The 23,009-nt window shown below is 43.1% G+C and overlaps 1 pseudogene across 1 annotated transcript; it reads left to right on the plus strand.

The window, feature by feature from the left end:
• Window positions 1–7,310: 7,310 nt before the first annotated feature.
• LOC308616145 (olfactory receptor 7D4-like) lies at window positions 7,311–8,393 on the plus strand (annotated as a pseudogene). The gene is made up of 2 exons: window positions 7,311–7,889; window positions 8,114–8,393. The product of its transcript is annotated as an olfactory receptor 7D4-like (transcript).
• The last annotated feature ends 14,616 nt before the right edge of the window (window positions 8,394–23,009 follow it).

Below are 23,009 nucleotides of genomic sequence, written 5' to 3' on the forward strand. Positions count from 1 at the left end.
GGACTTCCCTGGCGCTCCAGTGATTAAGACTCTGCGCTTCAAGCGCAGGGGACGTGGGTTCCATCCCTGGGAACTAGGATCCTGCACGCTGCGAGGCGCGGCGGGAAAAAAATTTATTTAATGTAAAGCACTTTGTCTCAAAAAACTTATATAAACTGAGTCTTGATTTCTAAAAGGCGAAACACTTCTCAGACCGTTTCGAGATGCTATTCCGGGGTTGTAATCCTCAAATTTGGCTTGAATAAAATTTTCCAATTCTTTCTTAGATCGACTGATTAATTTTTTGTGGTCAATTATACATACCCTTCTCCAAAACCACATATATACTAACATCCCCCCTTACCACTTCAGAACCATTTCTCAGAGCTATCTCAGAGGCTGACTCCTGGGCAACAGTCCTCAGTAACACACAATAAACTCAACTCACAACTCTTACATTTTCAAGTGGACACCCTCATACTCACACGAACACGGCAGGATCACTACCTTCATGGTAACCAGAAGGCGCGCGGGCCCGAGCAACCTGGCTGGAACAGCGGATATTCATGTCCTCATGGACTAAAGTCACAGGCTTCCGAATAGGGAAGCACGTGCATGACGAACCCGCAGACGCCCCTTGCCGCACCTACGAACTCGCTGAAGGCGGGGGCTTAGGTCCGGGCGAACGTGAGAGGAGGGGCCAGGCCTGCCCAAGGAGACCCCTCTGAAAGCCCGAGCCAACCCTGTCCTTTAATGCGCTCCGTACATCCCAGAGCACTCCCTTAACGCGGGCCTCACCAAGGACACGCTGCAAAGCACGACAACCAAAGGGACTCCCTCCTCGAGGCGCGCAACCGCGGGACAGAAGGCTGCCGCGCACCAGTGACGCACTTCCGCTTCCTACCTCGGTCGTGGCGGGGCGGGGCTCTGAGGTTGGGGCTGTCAGCCAAGTTCCACCATTGCAGGGGGAAACTTGTTTCTCCCCACGTTGCGGTTGAGGGGCGTGGGGTCGATTCGGGGTCGGGGTCGGGCGCAGGAACAGGCCCAGCGGACAAAGTTGAGGCTGGAACTAGGCCTGTGGGCGGGGCTACGGCCAGAGGGCGGGGTCCACAACCGGAAGCTGTGTTGGAGGCCGTGCAAGGCCTAGCGCCAGGATTAGAGGTTAGGAGAGGACGGCGCTGCGTACTCACCCCTCACGATGCTCCTCAAGGGCTTTTCTACCTGCTTGTCCTCAACTTCCTGTAGCCCTTAGAATGATCCTCACATATTGATAACCCTGACAATCCATGAGATGGTCTATCTCCTCCGTTCAGTCCTGTATTTAAGCTTTATTTCCCCGTATTTCTTGTTATTTACATTGGATACCGTGCTAAACTCTAATCATGGATTTCTGTTAGTATTCATAGCGACATTTTTCTGCAACCTTTGTATTTATCTTCTTCAAGTATGTATTTGTTTTTTATTTTCCCGATCTTACCATACCGTCCAGGGCCTCCCATACTAAGTTGAGAAACAGCACTGATACCAGGCGTTCTTCACTCATTCAGGAGTAGTTCTAAATTTTCTCCAAAATCATGTTTGCTGTATATTTCAGTGGGTGGCCCCAGAGGAGTTTATAAAGGTCTTTTGAAATCCTGTTTCCTAGCACATTTTACCAAAATTGCTTATGTGCATTATCAAATGTTTTATGCATCTATTAAATTGATAATTATATTGCTACGTTAATGTTTCATTCATTGCAAACAAGATATTCATTTTTTTTTTTTTTTTTTTTGTTTTTTTTGTTTTTTTTGTTTTTGCAGTACGTGGGCCTCTCACTGCTGTGGCCTCTCCCGCTGCGGAGCACAGGCTCCGGATGCGCAGGCTCAGCGGCCATGGCTCACGGGCCCAGCCGCTCCACGGCATGTGGGATCCTCCCGGACCGGGGCACGAACCCACGTCCCCTGCATCGGCAGGCGGACTCTCAACCACTGCGCCACCAGGGAAGCCCGATATTCACTTTTTATGTAGCCAAAGGACTCTTTTCTTTTAAAAAATAATTTCTGGGTTTCCTACTAGCCTTAAAAATTCCCTTCCAACTCTAGGTTACATAGATTAATTTTCTTCTAAAATGGAATACTTTTACTGACATTTTTTCTTTTTTTGGCTGTGTTAGGTCTTCATTGCTGTGCAGGGGCGTGGGCTCTCGTGGTGTGTGGCGATGGGGGGCTATTCTTCGTTGTGGTGCACAGGCTTCTCATTGCAGTGGCTTCTCTTGTCGCGGAGCACAGGCTCTAGGCGCGTGGACTTCAGTAGTTGCAGCCTGTGGGCTCAGTAGTTGTGGCTCATAGGCTCTAGAGCACAGTCTCAGTAGTTGTGGTGCATGGGCTTAGCTGATCTGCGGCATGTGCGATCTTCTCGGACCAGGAATTGAACCCGTGTCCTCTGCATTGGCAGGCAGATTCTTAGCCACTGCACCTCCAGGGAAGTCCCTGACATTTTAACCTTTAATCCTCAAAGAATGTACTTTGGCATGTGGTGTGGGGTAGTGGATCCAATTATTTTTGTTCTCCAGAAAGAGAGCCAATTGTTTACTGATAATCTATCCTTGACATAGGAATTTGATATTCTACCTTTATTAAACAATAAATTCCTATATATACTTACATCAGGCTTTAGAGTCTTCTGTGCCAGAAATATTTACTTATGTGTCTGTATCAGACTCTTTAGATAACAATAGATTTATGTTATTTGAAAATTTAGTTGTAAAAATATAATGGAATTTTGGTTCAATTATAAAGTACCCTTTAGTTATACCATTTTCCTACACACTTAACATCCACACTGCCATGATTCCACTTTCTGTCTCTATACATTTGCCTTTTCTAGACATTTCTTGTAAATCAAATCATAAAATCTTTCATCAGTATAATTTTTTCACGTAGTGTTTTTCAAGACTCATATGTGTTGTCGCACATATGATTTCTTTGTATTGTAGAATGATACTCCATAGTATGAATATGTTATGTTTTATTTATTCATCAGTTGATGAATGTTTGGGTTGTTTCCACTTTGTGTATATTATGAGTAATGGTGCTATGAAAATTCATGTATGTCCTTTTGTTCAGACATATCTTCATTTCTCGTGGGGATTGTTATTAGGATTATCCAGAGAAACAGAATATATATATACATATATATATACACACACACATATACACATATGTAGATACATATATATGTATATATATATGTTGTATATATCTCCTATTATTATCTACCAGGGAAGGAAGGAAAACCCAAACAATTAAAGTAATCGTTATCGTTTTGATTCCTTTATTGATGGCTAGTGCTAAATCCCACCAAACCCTTCTGAGGTACATCATGACATGTGTCTCAGAACTTTCCACTCAGTAGATGAAGAGACATCAGCTCATGCTTTCTATGGGCCAGAGGTGGTCCTAGAGAGATTAGCATCCCCACATTTCTGAGTTGAGCACTTCTGAATATATACCAGATTCCCTCAGATGTCCCATAGTGTGGTATCAGAGAAGCTTCAGGGCAGGAAGCAGGAGGTATTTGGCGTGGGCATGTGGGAAGGTGCTGTCCAGCTGGAGCTGGGCAAAGCATGTCACTGCTTCCATTGAAATAATTACAGCAGGCACTTCCCCGGTGGCACAGGGGTTAAGACTCCATACTCCCAATGCAGGGGGCCCGGGTTCAATCCTTGGTCTGGGAACTAGATCCCACATGCATGCTGCAACTAAGAGTTTGAATGCCACAACTAATGAGCCCTTGTGCCACAACTAAGGACCCAATGAGCCACAACTAAGGAGCTTGCCTGCTGCAACTAAGGAGCCCATGTACCACAACTAAGGAGCCTATATGCCACACCAGTTGCAGCTGGTGAGCTGCAACTAAGGAGCCCCCCTGACACAATTAAGACGCAGAGCAACCAAATAAATAAATATTTTTTAAATTGTTGGAAAAAAAGAAGAAATTACAGCAGATCTGGCTCAAGGAAAAGATGAGGCAAGAGGAGTTTTAATTGGTACCTGTATCAGTTTGCTGGGGCTGCCATAACAAAATACCAGACTGTGTGTCTTCAACAATAGAAATATATTTTCTCACAGTCCTGAAGGCTGGAAGTTCAATATCAAGGTCTCGGCAGGGTTGGTTTCCTCTCAGACGTGTCTCCTTGAAGATGGACATCCCCTTGCTGCCTCTGCACATGGTCATCCCTCTGTGCAGGTGTGCCCTGATCTCTGTGTTTCCTAATCTCCTCTTCTTATAAGAACACCAGGGAAATTGGATTAGGGCCCACCCTAATGACCTCATGTTAAATTAATTACCTCTTTAAAGGCACTGTCTGAATACAGTCACATTATGAGGCACTGGGATTAGGACATCAACACAGGAATTTTGAGTGAACACAATTCAGTCCATAGTAGTACCCAAGATATGTAATATACCCTTCTGTAACTATTCCCTTTTGTTAATCATACCGAAAACATGCTGAAAAAGAGGAACCTGATGCTGTCTTGACCATAGGTTTTTTTCCCCTTTATATTCCTTTACACTACTATTAGATCTGGAATTTTTCCTTAGAGACAAAAATTACCTAACATTTACATGTCATTAAAAGGTATGTGGAAAACAAGACATTCTGAGATTAACAGATGGATTACATCCATTATACAAATTTTTGGTAGTTACAAATGTTCAATTTGTGTAGGTGAAGTTTAATATCAGGCAAAGACTAGGAAAGAGAGAGAAAAATTGGAACATTTCTCTGCTTCCAAGTTCATTTTTTTCTATTTTTTTCTTTTTTTTTCCCAGATGATGAAACCAGTTTATTTCAAATGCTAGTAATAGCAATGGTTTGATTCACTGACTCATGCCTTTAAATATTTATTATTATCTTCTGGGTATGGGTATGAGATTTGGAACAAAGTAAAGGCCCCCAAATCATAGAGTGTACATTCTATTGGTAGAAAGTAATATATAAATAAATGCTAAACCTAGGCTTTGTGATAAATGCTAATAAAAAAGTAAAGACTAATTAGGAAAATTATTTTAATATAACTTTATTATTACTTAACCATCTAGAACAATTCCACGTGTGGATCTGTTCACCTTCCCTACAGTGTTACTGTCTCTGATATAAAGTGTTTGAGGAAAAGAAAGGAAGAAAAAAATGTAGGTTTGTTCTTGGAAAGGTTCGGTTGGATATGCCTGTGAAATACCCCACGAATTTTCACTTGGCAGTGGCATGTGTTGGTCTGGTGTTCTGTCTTAATGGCAGTAATGGTAGAGCGAATTGGATTTTTATAGAGAAGCAGGTCAGAAAGACAAGATGATGCTTAGCTGAGCCTTACTCATGATGCTTCAGTTCTTGGTTTGGCCCTCACTTCCTAAGGAAAGGCCTTCACCACTCCTCACCCCCCATGCATCACAGATAAGCTCTCATGGGACACTGTCCATGTTGTTACAGATCACAATCCAAACAGCCAACGGGATTCACTGTAGCGAATCCTGTGTTGTGTTGCCCACTTCTCTCTTCAGAATTAAAGGCTTATTTTTCCAAGCATATGACAGCCCTGAGCCTTCTCTTTGAGAAGTGCCCTCAGCTAAAGGAAGCTGCCTCACCCAAGGTCTCACCACTCAGATCTCTAGCTGTGGGAGCATAACTGACCACCATCTGTATCCACCACTGTGTTTGCCCTGAGGTTGCTCCTGCTTCCAGCCACCGACTGAGCTCAGCTGCGTACCACTGCCCAGTGCCAGGGTCATACAATGACATTGATCACCAGGGTCAATTACCCTTGCCTGGAGGTGACTCCTGTTCTTAGCATAAAGAACTTGAAATGTTCATGCAGTAGAATAGGTTGAAGTTCAATGGTGGGAATCCCCTGGTGGTACAGTGGTTAGGACTCGGAGCTTTCACTGCCACGGACCCAGGCTCAATCCCTGGTTGGGGAACTATGATTCCACAAGCTGGCAACACAGCCAAAAAAAAAAAAAAAAGTTCAATGGGATTTTCGCCATGTCTCTGGAACTGTTATCTTTTTAGGTGTCCAGGCCTCCAAACCTGCAGAGGCCAGAAGTGCGTAGACCTGGACCACAAACTCCCCACATGACTAACTGGGAGTGATATTACAGGGGTTCACTTCTGCTCCAACCCTTGATTTCTGCAACCATGTCCTATAAACTGGAGATACAGCACATTATGATTGTTGTTGGTTTAGAGTGTCCAGTGCATCCTATGAATTATGTATCCAGAAATTCCTGTGTATTCAAATGCTTGCATTAAACAACATCATTCTGCTTGAAGTTAAATGTGTTCCCATAACTTCCATTGAATCTTAGGTTTAACCCTCTCATATTAGATACTCCCTTTAGGCTATGTTTTACCTCTGTCCTCTCCTTCCTTGACAAACTTTACAGATCATTTATATTTGCCACACGTATTTCCTCAATACACACTCTTCAACCCAATCTACCTGGTTAAAGGCTGCCCCTGCCCCTTTATTTAGAAGTAATAAATGGAGCCCTCCATAATATCTACAAAAGCGTCCATGTTTTGGTTCTTGAAGAAATTAAACATTCCTTAGGGGATACCTTGTCACTTTTAAAGTCAAATCAAAGAAGGAAGAATTTCTCCTTGGAGAATATACCTTCTTCCCCCATTGCTGCCTCCACACACACGGCATTGGCTGAAATGTTTCCATTGTCTTTTCCTTGTACCTCAAGGGAGCTGAGTTGTTAGGAGAGAGGAAAGTCAATACAACAATTTATTTAATGAGGAGCCCTGAGAATTCAACCCTTGAGATGATAACATGTCCCTGTTGCCCCTTCCCTATAGTTCTGTGACCCCTGCCTCAGCTGAAACCCAAATGGGTTTCTCCCAGATAGACTGCAGAGAAGAGAAAGCTTCAGTGATGACCATCAGAGACCGTGTCCCAGTAAAGGCTGGTGGAGTAAGAAGGAAAAGAGGAGAGAGGGTGGGTACTGGGCTTTACCTCTAGAACAGTGGGACTGGGACGGTGCCATATATATTTAGTCTATGACAGCGAAGTCTGTAGTTTTCAGACACTTTAGTTTCTACTGAGCCCAGTTCTGTTTCTTTCTCTCATTTTGTGGAATCCGGACCCTCTCTCCAAAGACTTATTTCCCAGAGAATCACTACCTCTTCTCCAATCTTTCCCACAATCGGCCGTTAGCTGAACCTTGCTTTTGCCTCCTTCCCCAGCAGATGCACCAGCGACACGGGAGCAGGAAACCACACAGGAGTATCACAGTTCCTCCTCCTGGGCCTCTCAGACGATCCTGACCTGCAGCCCCTCCTCTTTGGAGTGTTCCTGTCCATGTACCTGGTCGCTGTGCTGGGGAACCTTATCATCATCCTGGCCGTCAGCCCAGACCCCCACCTCCACACCCCCATGTACTCCTTCCTTGCCAACCTGTCCTTGGTGGACATCTGTTTCATCTCCACCACTGTCCCAAGGATGCTGGTGAACATCCAGACACAGAGCAAAGGCATCTCCTACATAGGGTGCCTCACTCAGGTGTATTTCTTTATGATTTTTGCTGTAATGGATAGTTTTCTCCTCACTGTGATGGCCTATGACCGGTTTGTGGCCATCTGCCATCCCCTGCACTACACGGTCATCATGAACCCCCGCTTCTGTGGCCTCCTGGTTCTGATGTGTTGGCTCCTCATTTTCTGGGTTCCCCTGATTCATATTCTACTGTTGAGGCGGCTGAACTTCTGTACTGGCACTGAAATTCCACATTTCTTCTGTGAACTGGCTCAGATTCTCAAGGTGGCCTGTTCTAACACCCTCATCAATAACATCGTCTTGTTTGTGGCCACTGCCCTGCTGGGTGTGGTTCCCCTCATTGGAATCCTCTTCTCTTACTCTCAAATTGTCTTTTTTTGTTGTTTTTTGTTTTTGCCATACGTGGGCCTCCCGCTGCTGTGGCCTCTCCCGTTGCGGAGCACAGGCTCCGGATGCGCAGGCTCAGCGGCCATGGCTCGTGGGCCCAGCCGCTCCGCGGCATGTGGGATCTTCCCGGACTGGGGCACAAACACGTGTCCCCTGCATCGGCAGGTGGACTCTCAACCACTGCGCCACCAGGGAAGCCCCGAATTGCCTCCTTTTTAATGAGAATCTCCTCTGCAGCAGGAAAATATAAAGCATTTTCCACCTGTGGGTCTCACCTCTGTGCGGTCTCCTTGTTCTATGAGACAAGGCTGGGGATCTATCTCAGTACCGATATGACTCATTCTTCCCAGAGAAGCTCCTTTGCCTCTGTAATGTACACTGTGGTCACCCTCATGATGAACCCCTTCATCTACTGCCTGAGGAACAAGGATGTATGTGAAGGGGGCCCTGGGAAGGTTCCTCAGCCGAGGTGCCCCTTGTCTGTGATGGGTCACCGGCCTCAGAACTAAGTGGACATTGTGAGGCTCAAAAACAAATGTGAATTTAAATATCTTGGTTCTTTTTTGACCCTGAAAGACATGCTTCATTTCTTCTATTTTCAAAGCACCTATGACTTTGCTTTTATTTGTTTTTGTATTAGTTTCTCTTCAACACCCTCCTCAGTAATTCCTTTTTAACTTTTGTTTCCTATTTGCAGACCATACATATCTATCTTGGGCCAGCTTTCTTACAGCCATTCCAGTAACTTCCGACATTAGATTTGTAGCATTTATATCAAATGTGGCATGGTTTCCCCCTAAAATTATCCTCTCAAATGTTGATGTTCTTCACCTTAATTTGGTTGTTTGTCTTTCTCTGGAAAAAAATGGAATGAAAATCACACAATACTCATGACCAAACTGCTTCACATATCAAGTCTGTTCTTATTGTTTTATGTGTATATTTTATGTAATCTTGACAAGATTTTTAAAGGTATTTCTCTCATTTACCTCATTTTTAAAAGAGAATGAGAATGGGATGGGATGGACGCTAACCTGGAAACCTGACATTGAGCCCACATTGCTAACTTTGCTATCAGTTTTCCTGAAAACAGTGACGTGATTTTCAACTTTAAGAGTGGGAATTTTTTTAATTGAACTTTTATTTTATATTAAAGTTGATTTACAGTTATGTTAGTTTCAGATGTATAGCACTGATTCAGTTATACATATACATATATCCATTCTTTTTCAGATTCTTTTCCCATATAGGTTATTACAAAATATTTTTTTAAATAAATTTATGTTATTTATTTATTTGGCTGCGTTGGGTCTTCGTTTCTGTGTGAGGGCTTTCTCTAGTTGCGGCGAGTGAGGGCCACTCTTCATCGCGCTGCGCGGGCCTCTCACTGTCACGGCCTCTCTTGTTGCGGAGCACAGGCTCCAAACGCGCAGGCTCAGTAGTTGTGGCTCACGGGCCCAGTCGCTCCGCGGCATGTGGGATCTTCCCAGACCAGGGATCGAACCCGTGTCCCCTGCATTGGCAGGCAGATTCTCAACCACTGCGCCACCAGGGAAACCCTATTACAAAATATTGAGTAGAGTTCCCTATGCTATACAAGAGGTCCTTGTTGATTATATATATAGTACTGTGAATATGTAAATCCCAAACTCCTAATTTATCAATCCCCCATCTTTCCACTTTGTTTGGTAACCATAAATTTGTTTTCAAAGTCTGTGAATCTTTTTGTTTTGTAAATAAGTTCATTTGTATCATTTTTTTAGATTCCACATATAAGTGATATCATATGATACTGTCTTCCTCTCACTTCACTCAGTATGACAATCTCTAGGCCCATCCGTGTTGCTCTAAGTATCATTATCTCATTCTTTTTTAATGGCTGAGTAATATTCCATTGTATATATGTATCAAATATTCTTTATCCATTCCTCTGTTGACGGACATTTAGGCAGGAATGTTTTGACAGCTAGTTTGTTCAGGTGATTCACAGTAATATACTGCATCAGGTAACTCTGTTATATTGCTTCATTCTTTGCCTTCCTTCTTCTTCCCTTCCTCTTTCCTTTCCTTGTTTTATTGGACATTTATTTCCCATCATGGCAGTTTGAAGATACACCAAAGATCCTAAAACATCTAGTAATGAATACAACAGAATAAACCTTGTTTTCCAATGTGGTTTATTTTGGGGGAAGGGATGTCTCTGGAGGTGCCAGCAGGAATGATAGTTACACACTTCTGAAATGTATTCAGAACTTAGTCCACTTTTTGAGAAGAATATTGATAGAACTGAGTCTGCAGTGAAGGATGGCATGGTAGAAGTGGTCAGTACTTCTCCTACATTCCCTGGGATCCCTTCACATCCCCACTGCACACCAGCCTGACTGCCACTGTCACCACCAGGTGGAACCTACTTTTCCCAACGCATGATGGTAGACGTGACATAGAATTATGCCCCACCAGGGACAGTTCTTTGTTGTTGTTGTTTTTTCCGGTACGCAGGCCTCTCACTGTCGTGGCCTCTCCCGTTGCAGAGCACAGGCTCCGGACGCGCAGGCTCAGCGGCCATGGCTCATGGGCCCAGCCGCTCTGCGGCATGTGGGATCCTCCCGGACCAGGGCACAAACCCGTGTCCCCTGCATCGGCAGGCAGACTCTCAACCACTGCACCACCAGGGAAGCCCCAGGGACAGTTCTTGATGGACAGGTGTGGGGTGTACCATCTTCTTCACCCCTCAGCTGGAATAATTCTGAAGTTTGGATTTTGTGCCATTTTCCAGAATCTCCCTACAGGATGGAAACTCTGCTCACTCTTGCGGGAGCTGACTTAAGGTAAACTTTACTGGATGTGTTTTCTTCCCTGTATCACTCCTCCTCTCTCCAACACATATACCATGGTCCTTGCTCCTTCCAATAAGGTGCTTGCATGTGAATCCTTGGATTGGCATCTGCTTCTGGGGAACCAAAGATGAGACAAGTGATAAAGACTGTGAAGAGTATCCAAACAATACCATGAATGGAACTAAGGACTTTGGGGGCAAAAACAACAAAAACAAAATAAAACAAGTATCAGGTATGTACTAAGATCTTCAAAAGTACTGGAAAATCATAATTTTTTAGTGAGGAAAAACATATTCAGTATGGCTTTAATTCAATTTGATTCTACTAAGTTTAATCCATAGTGTATTTGTTGCCTACTTCATACAAACTCAACTGGGGACCAAAGAGGTAAACATGACTGAAATACAGTGTGGTAACCATAATAATATTGGTGTGTAATAAGGCATGCTGAAAACAAAGGTAAAACTTTTCAACTCACCTTGATTAAGTCCAGAAAAAATTTTTTTTAATTTATTTAACAGATTTATTGCAGGATCATTTATATACCATTCGTTCAGCCACTGAAAGTGTAAGTTCAATAGTTTTGGTAAATTTATAGAGTTATGCAACCATCACCACAATCCACAGACCATTTCTATCACCCTAGAAAGTTCCCTCATGCCCATTTGCAGGTATTATCAACTGCCACCTCAGTCCTAGGTAACCACTTATCTGCTTCTGTCTCTCTATAAACTGGCCTTTTCTAGCTATTTTATATAGATGGAATCATACAATAGATGATCTATTGTATCTGGCTTCTTTCACTTAGCATAACGATTTGTCAGGGTTATTCATGTGGAAAACATACATCAGTATTTTGTTCCTTATAATTGCAGAACAGTATTCAAATGTATGGATGTACCACATTTTGTTTATCCATTTACCAATTGACGGCTATGTGGGTATTTCCAGTTTGGGGTTAATATGAATAATGCTATTATGAATGTTTGCATATGAGTCTCTGTGCTAAAATGTGCTTTTATTTCTTTGGGGGTAGGTATTGCAGAGTAATTACTGGGTCATACGGTAATTTGTATTTAATTTCTAAGAAAACGACAAACTTGTTTTCCAAGTGGCTGCACCATTTTACATTCCCACCGGCAACAAATGAAGGTTTCAGGTTTTTCACATTTTTGCCAACACTTAGGATTCAGAAAAACTTCTAATGGGGAATATACTTGAGCAAGAGTAACAAATAATCAGTAGAAATTTAACTGGATAATGGGTTTGGGTAGAAAACAGGATAGGAGATTGGGAACTTGAGAAAGAAGAAACCACACACACACACACGCATGTGGAAATTCAAGTAAAGCATTTCAGTAAGATATTTGGAACTTATGTCTGACTTATTAGAAATAAGCATAGATATGTAGATGGAAGACAGACTATTGAGAGTCTAGTTGGACGTATTAAGGATTCTAAAAGCAATTGAGCACAAGGGCCATGCTGTAATCATGCGCATAATATGAGGATTTTAGTATTGCTATGAGCGGGGGAAACTGGAGGCAGAGTGAAGAGTTAGGAGGCTGTTGAAGTAGTTCAGGGAAAGATGATGGGGACCTGACCAAGCCAGTGGCAGTAAGACAGGTAGATTTTGGAAGAGAGGTGTATTAGTTTCTTGATGCTGCTGTAGCAAGTTGCTGTAAGTCCAGTGGCTTAAAATGACAGAAATTTATTATCTTACACTTCTGGAGGTCTGAATTCTATGAAGTATCAGCAAGGAGCTTAATGCTGGATGCACTAGAGGGGAATCTCTTTCTTTGCCGTTTCCAAATTCTAGAGGCCCCCTGCAGTGCTTGGCTGGTGGTCCTTCCTCCATCTTAAAAGTAAAAATATAGCTTGAAATCTCTCTCTTACCCCACTGCCTTCCTCTTATAATGACACTTGTGATTAAATTCAGCCCACCCAAGTAATACAGGATAAATTTCCCATCTCAAAATCCTGAAGTTAATTACACCTGCAGAGTCCCTTCTGCCACCGAGGCCAACATGAATGAATGAACCATGTCCTCTGGGCTGCATCTGGACCCCACCCCCCACTAGCTGACCCCTGGCCCATCCACAGCCATGTGGGAGGAATCCTACCGTAACACTCTGCTTTACTGGTGGAGGGCTACAATGGGCGTTTGGATTTCCAGAAATTCGTGTCATCTGAGACGATCTGGGCATTTCCTCTCCCCAGTGCCTAGTCACTATAGCAAAGACTGCAAGTCCTTTTGAGGAGGGTTTGAGAGAAGATTTAGTATGGATTGTGGTGATGGTGCAAGGTCTTCCCTTTGATGAAAAGGTTCTTTCTTATTGACCTATGCCTGGAAATTGGTTAGTGGGCTGTGATTTTCTACTGTGATGACACAAATCAGTCTTTGGATTTCCAGACTTGAGACACTGTTTCAATTATGAAGTGTGTCTGGAGGGCCATGTGACAACTACTCAGGACACGGGGGTCCAAGGTTAAATCTGCAGCCAGGGCTCCGGGAGCTGCTGGCCTCACACCCGTATGTAGACAATTATTGGAAATATTTTGGATATTGGAAGCTACCTTTTCAACTGTAATTTTTTGAGAGCTAAACACATATCAGTTACATCTAATGAATATATAGTAACCAGAGAATTTTGAATACTCCATATGAGGGATTTAAATATCACCATTACCACTTACTATGATGAAATACTATGGATATGCTGGGTTAAATAAAATTTATTTAAAAATGATCTCGGTTATTTCTTTTTGGTTTATTGTGGCTATTGAAAAAATTTAAAGTCTATATGTGGCTTACACAGTATAAACTGCAGCTGGGAATTATGAAGAAAAGAAAAATGAAATATTCAGTCAACATAGTTGACGTTCCCTTGAAGGAGCCTGGAGAAGCCTGGAGACCTGTATCTCCTTTTAAGTCCTTCTCTCTGGTTTTCTCCTTTAATCTCTCAGGAAATAATTATGTCCCTGTGCTGGAAACTGAGAAGACACGAGCACTGTATACAAAAAATGTACGAGGTCTAATTGCAAGGTAAGATGCTAACAACAGAAAAAACTGGGTGTGGGGTACACTGGAATTTTCTGTACCGTCTACACTTTTTTTTTTTTGTTGAAAATCTGAACTGTTCCGAAATTTAGAAGTTTATTTAAATATAAAAAGTGATACTGGACTTCCCTGGTGGTATAGTGGTTAAGAATCTGCCTTCCAATGAAGGGATGCGGGTTGGATCCCTGGCTGGGGATCGAAGATCCCACATGCTGCAGGGCAACTAAGCCTGCATGCTCTAGAGCCCATGCTTCACACCTAGAGAGACGCCCACGCGTCACAAGGAAAGATTCCGCATGCCTCAACGAACATCCCATGTGCTGCAACTAAGACACAATGCAGCCAAATAAATAAATTTAACAATATATTTATATTAAAAATGTGATACTGTATGATTCCATTAATGTCAAATACAAAGACATAAAAGTCATCCTACACTATCAGAAGTCAGGAAAGTGCTTACCCTGGGAGGCATGTGTCTGGAAGGGTACACCAGGGGATACAGGGCTGGTGATAACGTCCTGTGTCTTGAGCTGTGTGCTGGTTACACTGGTGTGTTCCACTGTAAAAATGTATCAAGCTAAACACTCATGTGTACTTTCTGTATGTAACGTTTTATTTCAATAAAAAGTTAAAGTTAAAAAAACATGTACGCGGTCTAGATGAGCTGATATGATGGTAGGAGGTAGATAATAAAGTAATGATTAATATACCAGTTCAAAAGTGATATGGAAAAAATGAAGCAGGCAAGAAAATAGGGAAGGTCCTACATACACACCCACAGTGGCATAAATATTCTGGGGCAGATAATGGCAGAAAAGGAAAATAAATAGACTATTATACCTTGAACCAAAAAAGATTAGAAAAACAATATCATGATTCCCCCCCACCCAACACCTTCTAAATAAATTTTGCCCAAAACTCTCTAAATAAATTTTAAGTACTGGGTAACTTCAAGAAAGTCTTGGTTGGGAAAATTCAATTGAAACAGGTCTGTTCTCTCCCCATCACCTTTGCAAAGCGGAAATGCCAAGTCAGACTTTCTCCAACATCTATGTATTGTATGAGTCTCCCTGGATGTGTGTCTTCTCAGAGAACCACCACTGGGAATTATTTATCAGTTCTTCTGTTTTACTTTTATTCATTTATTCTTCAGATTTCCTTCATGTTCAACCATTTGATATCTTTTAACCTTCTGTGGTTTTAAAGGTCAACTCTATTTGGTTAAAATCAATCACAGTCTTTGTTTTTTTAATTTTTTGATAAGAAGTGATTTATTACAATAGGACATTTGTGAGGCTTACAAGCGGGCAGGCAAGGGGGTGCCACGCCCAATCACAGTCTAAAACTGACGAGCAGCCTAAATGGTAATCTTCACAACAGTATTCGAATGACAAAGGTAGAAAGTTCCATAGTTCTTATGCATGAACAAAATCCACCATCATGATAACCCCACAGATGAGAAGCCTGAAGCCTGAAACTATATACATCAAGTCTATATTGTCCGGCATTAGGACCTGCTTTCTTTTGGACAGATTTTAAATGTCCTGGGCAGCATTATGTGTCTTTTGTTTACCAATGTTATTTTGTTAACCCTGAAGTCATATATGGTCACAGGTGAAAACCAGCTATCTATTTCATAGTAGAGATTCTACTTAATACCACATTCCTCAAACTGGGAAACCCTGTACTGAACAGGGCCAGAAATCTGTTTATTTTCCTGGTGACTGCATAGGATGTTTACTTTTTGTTGTCAAGATACAATTAGTGGGGCTTCCCTGGCAGCGCAGTGGTTGAGAATCCGTCTGCCAAGGCAGGGACACGGGTTTGATCCCTGGTCCAGGAAGATCCCACGTGCTGCAGAGAAACTAAGCCTGTGCGCTCTAACTACTGAGTCTGCATGCCACAACTAATGAAGCCCGCGCGCCTAGAGCCTGTGCTCCGCAATGAGAAGCCACTGCAATGAGAAGCCCGTGTACTGCAACAAAGAGTAGCCCCTGCTCGCCACAACTAGAGAAAGCCCGTGCACAGCAATGAAGGCCCAATGCAGCCAAAAATAAATAGATAAATTTTAAAAAAGATACAATTAGTGTACAATGAAAAGCACATGTAAGCATTCAGGGAATGACTTTGGAAAACTGCACATACTTGAGTAATCACCAGCTGAAACGAGATACAGAACATAATTATCTTTCCTCCAAAGCCCTCCTGCCTGTTCTAGTCCATCCCCTCACCTTCATCCCCGGACAAGCACTTTCTGATTTGTAAGTTACTAGAGAGACAGTATTCAGTACACATACATTAAGCCTTCGCTCACTCTTTTCACATATATGGCCTACCTCATTTTTCTCTATTGTTTGGAGAAACATTATAGGGAGAAAGGTGATTAAGTTCCCCCATGAAACTGTGTACTATCTCTTTTTTAAAATTTATTTTTAATTAATTATCTATTTTGGCTGCATTGGGTCTTTGTTGTTGTGCACGGGCTTTATCTAGTTGCGGCGAGCAGGGGCTACTCTTCGTTGTGGCACGTGGAGTGCCTTTCTTAGAGACCCAGCTGTATAAAAACCTGCTCATAAAAGGACAGTAAAGTGCTACAGGTTCCTTTAGTAATATTAAATGTATATATATCAGCTGTTTATCTAAAGTGTACATTTTAAATCAATTTGCAAATCAAAAGTCAGATTTTTTTAAAAGGCTAGTTTTTTTTTAAACTACCAAACTCAGACCCCAAATGGAGAAATGTAGTGTAAAAAAAGTGAATATAAAAAAAACAAACTGTTTAGCTGGCATTTCAAAGACTAAAACACTGAACAAAACACCTAACACAAAACAGTATTTTTAAATGCCCACATGCAGGGTCACTCCGGTAGGCAGCCAGCACAGGGAGGTCAGTAGCCTCACAAGTACAGCTGCCTCAGCCATTCAGAAACAGGAACGCCCTGTTCCCAGGCAGGCACCAGAGGGTAGGCCAAATGCAGTGGGTCACGCAGGAAAAGTATCGGACACACATCACTGAGAGCCAGTGGTTGGGGAGGGAAGGTGGGCTTTGACACAAATCAGCCACCAAGTGCTTCAAGGACGAAGCCCACACAATAGAGTGTTCTGCATTCCCAGCTGAGGGGAGCCCAGTAGCTCCTGGAGCTGCCCTTGTAGATATTTGGGCTCCAATCTGCCTGGCTGCTGAGGAATCACATGGCCTTCCAGGCCAGCGCAGGGGCCTGGTGCCCCCAGAGTCACCATGGGCTGAACGGTGTACCTGTCTAAATATGTTCTGTGACCAAGAACTCTGGGCTTTGCTCTAGAGACAAGACGTGATAGATTCAGGCGGAAGGATATCCCCAACCTGTCCCTTAACTTTTCCATTAACATTGAGATAAGAATGATGAAATTGATTCCACTGACGAAAGTGATTCGTAGTGGTGAAAGGCGCTGTGTTCCAATGGGTCACAAGTGAACTGGTTCAGAAGCTCAGGGTGCAGATCTCTCCTCCCCTCATGGAGCACAAACACAAGCTGACCCTGTTCTGCGCTTCACTCTAATGAATAATCTTCCCCACTCCTCGCCTCAAAGCTCCTGTACTAAAGAGATGCCTTTCTGCTGTTATGTGGAAAGACATACTGCTCAGGGGCAATAATGTCTTATATAATGTCCCCATCACCAGGGACCCACAAGTCACCCTTTATGTGACAAGTGACAGGGCAGTCAGAGGGAGAGAAAGAGGCAGGAAGACAGCTGCCTGTGAGAGCGGCAGGTCTGGGTAAAGAGTGAAGAAAGGGCCACAGCTGCACTAACTGCAAGGTCCCAGCAAGGCCAGGGGACAAAGCCAATGCATCCGTTGGGATGCACCACTGGGGGCTGAGGCAGACAGCCAGCTCCAAAGTCGTCTGGGATAGAAAAGGCCAACATGAAGTACCCAGGAAAGCTGGGGAACAGTCATAGCCATTCCTATCATCATTACTGTTTGGCCACAGCGGGGCAATCATGCAGTCAGTCTCCACAGCTGTGTCCCCTTATGGTGGTGGTCAGTTTACCTCATGATAGTGCACTAATTTCACTGTTTCTGATGATACTGAGCACTTCCCCACTGGGGTATCCATTCCCTGTCAAACATAACCTCTCATAAGACAGGGGCGGCTCTGCCACTTCTCTGGGGGGACTTGGTTCTTTTAGTCACCTGGGCCTGTTTTGTGGCTCTCCTGACTACAGACTGATTTCTGGGTCTCTGGGTCAGCGTGTTGCTGAGGAGTTGACAATGGGCATTGCGGTATTCACAAGTCCCAGTACACTTTGTACAAGGGAAAAGGTATTAAGACTTCAATGAATTTAAAAAAAAGACTTCAATGAAAGACATTAATTTAAAAGGTTTCAGGGTAGCAACTAAAGGAAGAGTAGTGGAGCATATAAATTTCAATCATCGCCAGTTAAATCATCTGCATGAAAATACACTAACAATGTAGAGAAAGATGGAAAATGAGATAAATATGGAAAAAATAAGATGATACACACAAACCCTAATTTATTATATTATACAGTAAATGCTCCAAGTAAAAGAAAAGGATTTTAAGATTGGATAGCAAAAACGTAGGTATTTTTGAAGTCCACATAATGTCTGTGTATAAAGTGACATTAAAAAATTAAGCATAGGGCTTCCCTGGTGGTGCAGTGGTTGAGAATCTGCCTGCTAATGCAGGGACACGGGTTTGAGCCCTGGACTGGGAGGATCTCACATGCCGCGGAGCAACTAGGCCCGTGAGCCACAACTACTGAGCCTGCGCGTCTGGAGCCTGTGCTCCGCAACAAGAGAGGCCACGATAGTGAGAGGCCTGCACACCGTGATGAAGAGTGGCACCCGCTTGCCACAACTAGAGAAAGCCCTTGCACAGAAACGAAGACCCAACACAGCAAAAATAAATAAATTAATTAATAAACTCCTACCCCCAACATCTTTTTTAAAAAAAACAAAAATTAAGCATAAGACTTCCCTGGTGCTGCAGTGGTTAAGAATCGGCCTGTCGATGCAGGGGACATGGGTTTGATCCCTGGTCTGGGAAGATCCCACATGCCCTGGAGCAACTAAGCCCGTGCGCCACAACTACTGAGCCTGTGCCTAGAGCCCTCGAGCCACAACTACTGAGCCCGTGTGCCACAACAACTGAAGCCTGTGCAGTCTAGGGCCAGCGTGCTGCAACTACCAAGCTGGTGTGCTGCAACTACTGAAGTCTGTGGGCCTAGGGCCCATGCTCCACAACAAGAGAAGCCACTGCAATGAAAAGCCCGCGCACAGCAACGAAGAGTAGCCCCCACTTGCTGCAACTAGAGAAAGCCTGAGCGCAGCAACAAAGACCCAATGCAGCCAAAAAATAAATTAAAAATTAATGGTAGTATAAGATTGAGAAATTAAGGAAAAGCAAACTGATATAACTACTGATACACTTACTGTTGAGCCTCATTAAGAAGTAGGACAGCAGGGATCCTTGTTCTCTCTTCTTGCACCAAACATGGGCAAATGTCTGGGGAAGAGCTTTCATTACTGGATTCCAGATACTTCTCTGTCTTTCCACCCAGCCTGGCCACTACTGTTCTGCCTCTTCCAGGAAGCCACGTCTCCATCACCAAAACTGTTGGACCAGTGACTTGATTATTCCCCTCCTCCAAGGAAAGTTAGCCTGTTTGTATTGGTTCCCTTTGTCCCTGAGTCTCTCAGAGGTGACACAGAGGGCCCATGTGGAGTCTGCACTACATTGGGTTGTCTTACAGGAGAGCAATGCTGAGGTTGTGGAATTTATTTGTTTCTTTGCAATAGTAACCAAGCCTGCTTGTTGTCTCAATGGGAGAGATGATCTCATCTTTCCACGTTCCTCACTGCATTTCTCAATTCTGAGAAAAAAAGGGATCAGAGCCTTGTATTCACATGTAGAACATGATGAGCAGGGGCAAGAGCGATGCACGGAGGAGGGTCTTCAGCAAGCTCCTGGTTCACACATCAACTTGGCTTTTGGAGAATTTTCACATGAAAATGGCACCTTGTCAACCACTAAAGAAGAGTTGGGACGAAATCTGCTTCGTGGATCTCAGTAGACACTTGTTGATGACACTATCACTAGGAGTCGAAGCAGCAGAATGAGGCCAACCTGCATATAAACCTCTAACATGACCCATGAGGTCTCAGACTCAGGCAACTGCAACAAATTCTACTGGAAATATAGGTCTTATTTCAGAAAATCAGAATGTCATCCAGGGCTAGTATATAATCCATTACACTGCATTCAAGGGAGTTAAGACTAATCTGCTGATAATTCAGTGTCACTGCCAATAATTAAAGAGGTCAACAGATAGGCCAAATAGCAATATGCATACACAAAAAAGAACCAAACATGACACATTACTCCACATATAAATATGTATAAATGAAGGTTCAGAGGTTAATTCCAGTCCAGGCTCTGTTTTAAGCTTGACTTGGATTATCATTACAATGGTTTGATTAGCCTCAAGAAAGTGTCATCAAGAAGCTGCACCCTGGGGACTTCCCTGATGGTGCAGTGGTTAAGACTCCATGCCCACAATGCAGGGGGTCTGGGTTCAATCCCTGGGCAGGGAACTAGATCCCATATGCATGCCACAACTAAGAGTTTGCATGCCACAACTAAGGAGCCCACCCGCCACAACTAAGGAGCCCACCTGTCACAACTGAGACCCAGCAGAACCAAATAAATAAATAAATAAATAGTAAAAAAAAAAAAAAAAAAAGCTGTACCCTGATTGGCTATACGTGAGGTAACCCAAGGCTGCTCAAGCATGAGAACTCTGTAACCTTTCATCAGAGGCTGAAATGAGGTTTTTATTATTAGATAAAGTCCTAGGAAGGCAGAACCTGGGTTCTGGCTGACACCTGGCATGATGTGGGGTGCAGGAAGCTTAAGACTGGGGAGGGTGCAGAGGTTAGGCATACCCGCTGGCAAATGCATCAGACCTGGTAATGCAGTAGCTGGGTTCACTGGTGGCACATAAATGAGGGACTGGCTAGTTCTGGTAGCAATAATGGTGCAGTTGGTACACCTGTACTGAGGACATTATTGACAGCTGGTAGAATTGAGCCAATAAAAAATCCTGACAGATCCTGTTCAATTTCTGTAATTCCCAGTGGTGACAAAGATGGGGGAGTAACTGAGGAGAGATCAACCTCCGTAAAGCCATCTTTAAGAGGAATAATAGGTGTACTAGTCATTTGTCTGTGTCTGAACCTAAAACCCACCTTCAGGAACTGCCAGTCATGGCATTAAGCAGTGCACATTAGCAGGAGCAGCCAGTCACATGAGTTTTTCACTTTTCAAGCACTTGGATTGGAGGACAAACCCAGAGGGAGGACATGTCACCTACAGCAGACATTGTTTGATCCAGACACATGACATGATTGTTTTGCATGGGTGTGGAGCTGAATATAGGGGTGAAAAGGAACAATCATTGCTCTCACCCTCTTCCTGCAAGGCCTGAGGTTGAATGTCCTCCACAGGCGTCAGGGTGTTGTTCTCCCACAAAGGTCAGGAAATCAGGGTGTCTCACATTAGTAGATGAAATCTCACTTCCTCTCCACTCATCCCATGCTTGACCCTGACCCTGAAAGGATCAGGTATGAGAGAGGACAAGGCCATCTTTACAAGATTTACAGAGATGTACTATATCCTCCACTTTGGCCATTGGGACTTGATGTAGATGGACTTGGTGAGCCTCATACATAGTCAAGCAGTTCCTGTCTTCATAATATAAGACCAGGTCCATCCAACAGGAAAAAACAGGGGGTCCAAAGAGGATTAAGTGTGAATCCTGTAGGCCCACTTTTGGCCAGGTTGTGACCTGGAAAATGTAGCAACTAGACTGGCCTGGCCCGATGATGAGGGAAAGACGTATCACTGCCCAGGAAAGGTCACGGCCAAATGACAAATGTTCAAAATAGATCTTTGGGACCACCTGGAACACTATCCTTTCTCAGAAACCCTAAGATTTCAGACTCAGAGTAGCATTTCCCATATTTACTACACTCCGTTTCTCTTGCCTGTGAATCACCCCATGTTTATTAAGCATGAGCAACATCTAGTGGAAAAAAATGATGACTGTACAATATTTCTCACATGCCTAATGTTCTTCTCCACAGTAAGATCACAAGTGAACATCAAAGTACTCAAGAGATGTACAGCTTTCCAGAAATCTTATATCAGTAGAGTTCCTCTGCATTGCAAGATCTCCCATATTTACGGAACATATATTTCCCTGAGCAAACAGTAAAGTGCTTTCCATGTTTCTTAATAGTATGGCTTCACTGTGAGCCCTAACAGGCTGGGTTGTGAGATCAATGGCTTTCCCACATTCCTTATGCTTGAAGACCATCTCTCCAGTGTGCTCTTTTCACATCAAGTGTATCAGGGCAACTGAGGGCTTTCCCACATACCTGACATCAGTTAGACAAAGTGATTTCTTTCAAGACAAACGAACAAAGAGAACTGAAGGCTATCTCACATATTCTTCATTTATAGGATTTTGCTAGAGGGTGAGTTTTTCCTGAGGAATTGGAATAACTGAAGGATTTCTCACATTGTTTACATCCTGAGGTTTCTTTCTCTCCACCATGAGTTTGGACATGTTTAGAAAGGTCTGATTTCCAAGTGAAGGCTCTCCCACATTTCTCACATTTGTAAGGTTTTATTCCAGAGTGAATTATCTTGTGACGATGAAAGTATAAGGAATGTTTAAAGGATTTTCCACACTGATCACATAGAAAGGGCCTGTCTCCAATGTGAGATTTTCTATGGTCCTTAAACTGAGATCTGACAAAAAATTTTCCACAATCTTCACATAAAAACTTTCTAGCATGAGTTTTCATATGTTCAGTAAGTACAAAAGGCCTGATGAAGGCTTTACCACATTCCGTACATTTATATGGTTTTCTTCCAGTGTGAATTCGATTGTGAATCTTAAGATATGAAGAACTTTTGAAGAATTTTCCACATTTTTCACATGGAAAAGGCCTCTCTTCACTATGAGATTTTATAAGTTAAGTCTATAGGAAGTAAGGAAGGCTTTCCCACACTCCCTACATTTATGCACTTTTATTTCACTATGATTTTGCATGTGATCATTAAGGAATAAGGGATAAAAATAGGATTTTCCACTTTCCTTATATATAAAGGGCCTCTCTCCAGTATGAGA

This window comes from Mesoplodon bidens (assembly GCF_964165515.1).
Source record: "Mesoplodon bidens genome assembly, chromosome: 4".
Classification (NCBI taxonomy): Eukaryota; Metazoa; Chordata; class Mammalia; order Artiodactyla; family Ziphiidae; genus Mesoplodon; species Mesoplodon bidens.